Source organism: Bombyx mandarina, chromosome 01, assembly GCF_030267445.1.
Source record: "Bombyx mandarina strain Sakado chromosome 01, ASM3026744v2".
NCBI classification, from domain to species: domain Eukaryota; kingdom Metazoa; phylum Arthropoda; class Insecta; order Lepidoptera; family Bombycidae; genus Bombyx; species Bombyx mandarina.
This window is the reverse complement of record NC_143208.1, coordinates 12,954,158-12,962,869: the sequence shown is the minus strand read 5'-3', so window position 1 is coordinate 12,962,869 and position 8,712 is coordinate 12,954,158. Positions and strand designations below refer to the sequence as shown.

Genomic DNA, 8,712 nt, shown 5'->3' with positions numbered 1-8,712 from the left:
CAATCAAGCCACAACCATAGTTTATGCCTAATATTAGGTACTAACTCTGAATAATAGTTGCCTTTTGTGTTTTGGTTTTCAGACCAGAGTTTATATAGTTTGATCTGACTTATAACCGGGTTCTAAGAGAAATGAGGCGTAAATTAAAAGGATGGGCACCCATCCCACCCCACCAGACGCCTCTAAAAGACTTGATAATATTTTTAAAAGTTTCTAAAACTTATTTCCTAAAGAACTCACAGTGTGGTAAACCTGTTAACTTCTTTCTCATCTGTATATGTGTATGTACATATAAGCCTTTATTGCTGACACTAAACAACGATATTTACATATAGTAGCAAATTGTTTTAACTTAAATCTAATCTAATACATCGGGTTTCCCGGTTCAGTGATCAGCGTGTCCTGTGACACATAGGCCTCTTCCAGCTGCTTCCATTCTTCTCTATTGCTAGCTTTTCTGGACCAAATTGTCCCTCCAATCATCTTTATATCATCTGTCCATCTTCTAGCTTGCCTACCTCTTTTTCTTTTGCCACCACGTGGCTGCCATTCTGTTATAATTTTAGTCCATTTCATTCTGCTTTCCCTTGTCATATGTCCTGTCCATCGCCATTTTAACTGTCTTATCTTCTTTAGTACATCTTCCACCTCTGTTGTACATCTAATATCTGCTGCTCTTTTGTGGTCTTTTAGCGTCACGCCTAACATACTCCTTTCCATACTCCTTTGACACGATCTTAGTTTTAAAAGATTTTTTTGAGTCAATGCCCATGTTTGGCACCCATACGTGAGGCATGGCAAGATGCAAGAATTAAACACTTTTTTCTTGGCTGTCATAGGAAAGTGTTTGCTTTTAAATATCTCTTTAAGGGACCAGTATCGTTTCCAAGCACAGGCCACTCTGCTTTCTATTTCTATGTCTGTCCGGTCTCTAAAAGACAGTAATTGTCCTAAGTATGTATAGTTTTTAACATATTCAATATCTTCATTGTCTACTTTTATGAGTATTTCTTCTCTGTTTGTCATTACTTTTGTTTTTGATCGATTTATAGTAAGGCCAACTACTCTGCTTGCTTCGGCTATCTGTTGTAGCATTTGTTGAAGGGTCTTCGCGTTGTCAGTTATTAGGACTCAGTCATCAGCGAATCTTAAGTGGTTAAGTTATCTACCGTTGATATTAATGTCAAAATTGTCCCACTCAAGATCTCAGAATATGCTTTCCAAGACTGCCGAAAAAAGTTTTGGCGATAGAGGATCTCCTTGCCTCACACCTCTAGCTATTGGGAACTCTTCACCGGTTGATTCCAGTTTTATTTGCGCTGTGCTATTTGCATATATTTTTTTAAATATACGTATGTATTTTAGTGGCACTCCCTGCTGGATTAGAGCTCTCCAAAGCGATTCGTGTTCTATAGAATCAAATGCTTTACTATAGTCCACAAATGTGATGTAAAAGGCTTTACCGTATTTTTGACATTTTTATATTAGCTGTTTGATGACATGCATGTGATCAGTAGTTGAAAATCCCGCTCTGAAACCAGCTTGTTCTATAGGTTGTTCTTCGTCCATTATTCCTGTTTTTCTGTTCAATAACAATTTGGAGAACACTATAAATATTCGACATAAGGCTTATAGGCCTGTAGTTTTCTATAATATTGCTATCCCCTTTTTTGTGTAATAGTGTAATTGTGCTCTTACTCCATTGCGATGGTATACATTCTGAGCTTAAAATAAAATTGTATATTTCCGTGAGTTTTTTTAGCTTTTCTGGTACTCTAATTGAGATTTTGATCATTTTGTTTGAAATTTGATCTGGTCCAGGAGCTTTGTTGTTCTTTTGACTGTTGACAGCTTTTTCTATCTCTGATTGTAGGAAAACTGGTATGTCTTCGTCCATGTCGTCACTATCGAGATTTATCGTTAAGTCTCTTGTGTTTCGTTCTGTTGCATAAAGTTTTCTATAGAAGTTAGTTGCTGTCTGTAATATAGCTTTTCTTGTCGTTTGCTGTGTTCCTGCTTTATTTTTAATGTTTGGGATCCATTTTTTCGCCTCTATCAGTTCTTTCAAAGCTTTTTTAACTCCTCCTGTCTTGTTTATATGGTAATTAAGTACATTCGTTCTTTTCTTAGTTCTATCATTTTTTATGCTGTTACTTATTTTTTTACTTATATTTGATATGGCCCTTAGATTTTCTTTGTCTTTTCCAAGTTTTCTTCTTTCTTCTATTCATGTTTTAGTGTCATTTTCTGTATAGGTTGTCTTGGGCTTTGCGGATTTGTTGAACAGTGGACCATATATTTCTTTTATCTCAATGTTATATTTATATTCTATTTCGCTTTTAGGTGTATTTATGAAACATTGTTGTGTATTTATAAAGTTAGCTTTTGCATTGTATTTTTTTCTACTCTTTTTGGGTTCAGTGATATTTATTTCTGCTCTCACTATCCGGTGGTTGGTACTGAAGTTATATTGGTTTAAAATGTTTATATCATGAAAGAACATTTTCTTGTTCGTTGCTATGTAATCTATTTCGTTCTTGTATGATCCATCTGGAGATAACCAGGTCCACTTTTCCTTCGGATCTTTTCTAAAAAAACTGTTCATGAATGCATTTCTCATCTAATATGAGTTAAAAAAAATGACTTGGTTTTTTATAGAAATAGGTATCTAATCCCTCAAAATTAACACCGATATTAGGAGGAATTTGCATGCGGGAAAATAGAACTACAGAGCTTTTGGGGATAGATATTTCAAATCCATTTTTCTAGCCAAATTTTAAACGACTTTAGTGCCATATTTAAATGAGAAGCTGCATCTTTAGCTGCAGTGTTTGTAGAATATATCAACAGGTCATCGGCATACTGAAGCACTTTGACTGTACTACGAAACGCTGTTTCCAGATCTGCTGTATAACGCCCATAAACGTAGTTTAAACTATCCTCTCTCGTGTTAAACGTCCAAACCGCGGCGGCGCCGTTATTTTGCCTCCGTGTTGACCGCAGGTGTCACGTACGGCGCGTCGCCCGGATTTCGGGCTTTTAACAGATAATCATAAAATTATAGTTTACTCTTTCTAATACATTTAAACTGTAACCAATGAATTTACCTTCTCTCTCACTGAATATTTACGACAAAACAACTGAAGGGGGCTGTGTGAATCAGTGTGAAATTCGAGCTCGGTTCGGTCGCACGTATTTGCGAATTATATAAAAATAACGGTTCAGTGAATTTGTTTATTGCTTAATAATGGAATTGTAAGTGTTCTTTCATTATATTTTACTAACACGGAGTAAATATTATTTGCATTTTATGACAAAAACAGTCTTTGAAGCAGCGGCCTCGTCATTTTTTGAACCTAACGGTCGTCTTTAGTTCGTCGTTTTTAATAGAAAAATTAATAAAATCCAAACGATTTTTTGTAATGAGATCAATATTTTAATGAACTTAAATATAAGTATTACAAAGGACGTGTATTTTAGTCGCAAATATAAAAATTTCGACTTCAAAGATGTGAAACACACCTAAGCGTCCAGATTACGGATTCTGAACACGTCGGGTTTGACAGCCGATGTTCAAATTTAAAGATACGGCGCAGCAATCTGATATAAATTTCAATCAATTTGATATAAAAAAAATATTAATTTCTTTTTTTTTGTTTTAGATATTTGATTTTTTTTAATTTTGTACCAGTGATTGGATTCTTTGCATAAGCCGACTTCTTGAACTAATTTATACTTTTTTATTTGCATAGATGGGTGAACGAGCTCACGGCCCACCTGATGTTAAGTGGTTACTGGAGCCCAGATACATTTGCAACTTCTTTTTTTTGTTTGTTTTATTGCATAGATGGGTGGACGAGCTCACGGCCCACCTGATGTTAAGTGGTTACCGTAAAAAGTTGATGATTTGTCATTGTTACCATCCGTATTGTTGCACAATACTAAAAAAAACGCTGCATGTGTTGTACACTTTTTTTTGCTATTTGGCGAGATACAGCTCGTTCACACATGGTCTCCATTCCACTGCCTTGCCCGAACGGGCTCTTGACGCGCACCCTAAAGTGCCCCGTTATTTATTACAACTACGCCGCGCGGCTCCGTTATCACAAAACCCTTCATTGTACCTCAAGTTGTTATTGTTTAACACTAGCAAGTGTTATGTTTAGTATGAACTATGCTTTACGTTGAAGTATTTTGTTTATTAGTATTCAACTACGTATTCAACTACGGTGTAGAATTATGATACACTGAACACAGAGATAACGCGTTTTTGAGCACGACTTGTGTATAAATAATAATATCTCAAAAAATTAAGCGATTACATAGGTTTTTTTATTTAAAATTAATTTTTTTAAACTATACAAATTATAATAAAAAATAGAACCATACACCTGTCCATACAAAATAATTTATTTACACCCCTTTAATTTTGCGTAAAAATCTGGCGGCGCGAGCCGTAATTCTAGATAAACTTTACGTGTCAGAGATACGCAAATACAACAGTCAGATCTACAATAAAAATAATCAACATAACTAGACTAATATTCTCACTAAATAAACAAAAATCATAGCGATAACATTTACCATTACTGAGAAAAATAAAAATTAGTGCAACAGTTCTCATTCACACAGTGAAATCACTTTCGTTTTACAGATTTTTTTGTTCTACATACCATACAATACAAAAAAAACAATTACTATACAACATGGTACTTTTAAAGCCCTTTCTAAAAAGGTATAACACTTGTACATTGGATCGCATTGTACAATGTATTCAAAGGAAAACAAAAAAAAAATCAGATCTCTCAGAGTGCTCCAGCCTTAAATTGCACCAAGGACACTTCAAATTTGAAATTCAAAACTTAAAAGTTAGTTGACATATTTTGCTCATGTTTTTTACTATTCCCGCTGATAATAAGTTGATCTAACATATTAATCGTATTTAGTATGATAAAACAGGAAAAAAATAACAAAAAATGAGAGTAAAATTATGGCGTCAGCGAACAAAGCAAACGCCAAAATGTATCAGGTTTAGAAAAGCCTAAATTTTGTGTCTCATGCTGAAACCTTTATTTTTATGTATTAGTAGATTACTTACCTTATAAACAACAAAAGACCACGTAAATATAACCACCAAAAGTATTAAAATTATTGGAATTAAGTCACAATAAACACGTTGCTACGCACTCCCGCGATTCGACACACACTTAAAAATTTCTATAGCTGTTTCCTTTTTTTTGTCGAACGTTTTTGCGTAGTTTGGTCTTCGATCAATAATAGTACTAGATTAAAGATCAGGAACAAAAATAAGACGCTCCAGTGGCCACGTTTGCAGACACGAAAACATCTTCATTTCTTAGAAAAAAGTTTAATAATGTTAACGACTTCAGTTTATTCTAAACCTTAATACTTAAACATAAAGTTTAATTACCATTGCAAAATATATGTATTTAGGTCCTTTCGTCAGAAAAAGAATATTATGGAATAAATTTAAAATGTCACTTGAACATAAAAAGACATCAGTACAAAAATATTTATTCTAAAATGATACTTAAGGCCTAATTTATAAGGTTAAAAATATTAGTTTAGAGAAAAAATACTTAGTGCATTAATTTTGTCATAAATAAATATGCATTTACTTTCTTCCAAATAAGCGCCACTACAGTTTACAATAAGTAGTTTAAAAAAAGTAACTCTATTGAAAAAAACAAGAATTTTATTTTTGCGGGAAAAATATTGCCAGCTTCAAAATTTTATATTTATATATTTTTTTTTTTGTATTTTTTTTTTTTTTTTTAATTTTTTTTTTTTTTTTTTTTTTTTTTTTTTTTTTTTTTTTTTTTTTTTTTTTTATTCTTCACGATAACATTGAAAAAATGTTTATTTGACCTATCAATCAAATAGGTTCGAAAAAAAAAAACAAATCATAATGTTTATTTTTTATTTTGAATAAGTCAATAAACATATAAGTATATATATCTGTACTTTATTAGCCTTCGTTGTTATTTTTCACTATTTTTAAGAATTTTTTTTGTATGTTTTTTCTTCCAGACATGTGGCTTTTTTCGTTGAAGTGAATGCCCGGTTTCATGTAAATCTTGAATAATTAATTATTATACCACTTGCAAGCATATATTTTGCAAAATCTTAGTTTTTTTGAGACACTGTTTTTTGCACTAATTTTGAGTGTCATATTTGAGACGCTCATACTCAAAATCTATAAAATAAAACGACATGTCCATGTTTAAACTGGCTTGGCAATAAGCTTAAATTATTGGAAACAAAACACTTTTTGTCCCTGTCGTCAAAAACGTATTCTAAACAAATGAATTATGAGACCCACTCAAGTGACATTTGAAGTAGGTCGTTTATTTTGAAACGCGTGTTGTATAAACAAAATGTATGGGAACATGTGCCACTTTTATCGTGTTTGTATTAAGTACGTTAGTTTGTTTAAGAACTTTATAATATTACATCCAGCAAGCGTTTTAATTTTTTTTTATCGGAATATGAAAGTTAAATTTGCGTACCCCGTATTATTTTTATTAGAACTGTTAGGTGTAGTATTAGACATTACATAAAGAAATCTATCTTCTTGATAAATCCAATTGGAATTCTACAAAATTCCAATTAGATTTAGAGAAAATGTAGTTTTTCTAGATCTAGGTCTCGTGCCGCGCCGTTCGTGTTGATAGGCCGTACTACGTACCCACACGACGGGCAACGCGCGTTAAATGTCATTTCCACAGCTTAACCCGAGAAAGGCTATGGAGTTCGTAATCTACGGAAAAGTCGATCGATGGATCGATGGTCGAAAATGTGGAGATCAACTAAACATCGATCAGTGCTTTTTCCATGGCAATATTTATCCGTTTAGTTCACTACTCATTCATTATTTTAATCATTTTTAGTATTATGGCAATAATTATACGTTCAGCGCGGGTAGTCACAGAAAACGCACGAGTTTTTCGTTCACATTTATTAAAATTGATTTAGAATATTAACAAAAGTTGTTTTTGAGAAATTGACCATTTATTGTGATAAGTACTAGTGTCTGCCTGCTGGGAAATGTTATTCTCCTGTTTTAAATATTTACAAATTTCAAGACGAATGTACTGCAAAGTAGTTTGTCAGACTTGTCGGAGCACTTTTACAAGAAGATAGCTGATTTTGAGGCAAAGTTTCATCCACAGTCAGTATCATCTTTTTTTTTTTTTTTTTTTTCGGGTAGTGTGCCGAACCTCCTACGAGGTCCCCGCGCAAAAGGGGCGCGCAGGGTATGTGAGACTCAACGATCTGCATGGTGTTGTGAGCAGACCGCGGGCCCAAGGATTTTAGGGTCAACCCACTAAACGACTCCCCTGCACTCTTACACCTGATGTCCGATCCCCTCCGAGGTCAGAACCCGGATGAGGTAGGGGGTTACCGCGGTCAACACTACAACCAGACGGCGCGGCTCACCTCAAGGACGCCCAGCCGACAGAGCCTTCGATGCGAATCGAAGGCTCTGAAATGTCGGCCGTCTCGGTACGGCAGCCCTTCAGGTCGCCCAGACGGTGCCGCTGGTGCCCCGGAATACCCCGCTGGACCAGAACCAGCCTGCCGGGTCGGGGCGCTACACCGTCGACCGGTTGCTCTATTACTCCACGGCAGCGCGCTAGAGTGCTGGTAGCGCGCCGCGCAGCCTCTACCCCCTCAGGTCGCCCCTTGATCTTCACCGGGGGGAGGCCGCTACCTACAGGGGCCGGGACGTACGGGCGTATTCCCGCCTCCGGCCCCCGGCTCGACGGCGACGGATTGGTGCGGAAAGGGAAGAGCTCTCCCTCTCTCGCTCCGCCGCCTCCTTCTGCGAGATGGTGGACTCGCAGAAGTCGAGCATCGCCTTCCAGGACCCATCGCTGCCGAGCATCGTAGCCACGATGCGCGGCAGCGAGAGGTCCTCTCCTATGACTGCGACGAGGGCGACGCGTTGCTCGTCGAATCCAGAGACATCCGCGGTCGCGGCCCACCCAGTCCGCGAGAGCCGGGCGGACCGCCTCGACAGTACGGAGGCCGGCCGACGGGTCCGCCAAGCGGCGAGACCACGCCTCCAGCACGGACCGCCGAGATTGGAGCCTCCGCGCTGGAACTACACCTTCGCCGGGGCGCCCTTCCCCCCTAGAGCGGAGGTCGCTACGCCACCTGTAATCGGCAGCGAGCGCCTCCGCCTCCAGGTCCCAGGGTGGCGCCCCGGCGAGCAAGCACGCCGCCTCGAAGGAGACGGTGCGGTATCCTCTGATGGCCCTGACCGCGATCGCGCGCTGCGACTTTTTGGCGGGTCAGGGCCTGGCACCATACCGGAGCACCGTATAGTGAATCGACCGCACCACCCCCATAGGCGGCGCGCCGCCGCATCGGGACCCCCAACGTTAGGAAGAAGCCGGCTCCAAGAGCCGGCCGTCGCTATCAGCCGAGGGCCCAATTTCTTAAAGTGAGCGCGGAAGCTCCAACAATCATCCAGTTCGAGGCCGAGGTACCTGAGACCGGTCACCCCGACCCCGATGCGAACGCCTCCGATCACGAGGTGGGCATCCGCAGGCACGCCCGTCCCGGCCTGTGAAATAAGAGGGCCTGGTTTTTTCGAGTTTTTCTTCTCCGGACCTGGCTGTTGAGTTTGCAGTATTTCGAACATTTATCACTGAGGCTGTGTCTGGTCTACAAAAATACATGGAG

General features: G+C 38.3%; 1 long non-coding RNA gene across 1 annotated transcript; it reads right to left on the bottom strand.

The window, feature by feature from the left end:
* Nucleotides 1–284: 284 nt before the first annotated feature.
* Nucleotides 285–5,548, bottom strand: LOC149503562 (uncharacterized). The gene is made up of 2 exons (XR_016324155.1): nucleotides 5,099–5,548; nucleotides 285–3,036 (listed from the first exon to the last, which is right to left on the bottom strand). It is a non-coding gene; the product is annotated as an uncharacterized LOC149503562 (long non-coding RNA).
* Nucleotides 5,549–8,712: the final 3,164 nt, after the last annotated feature.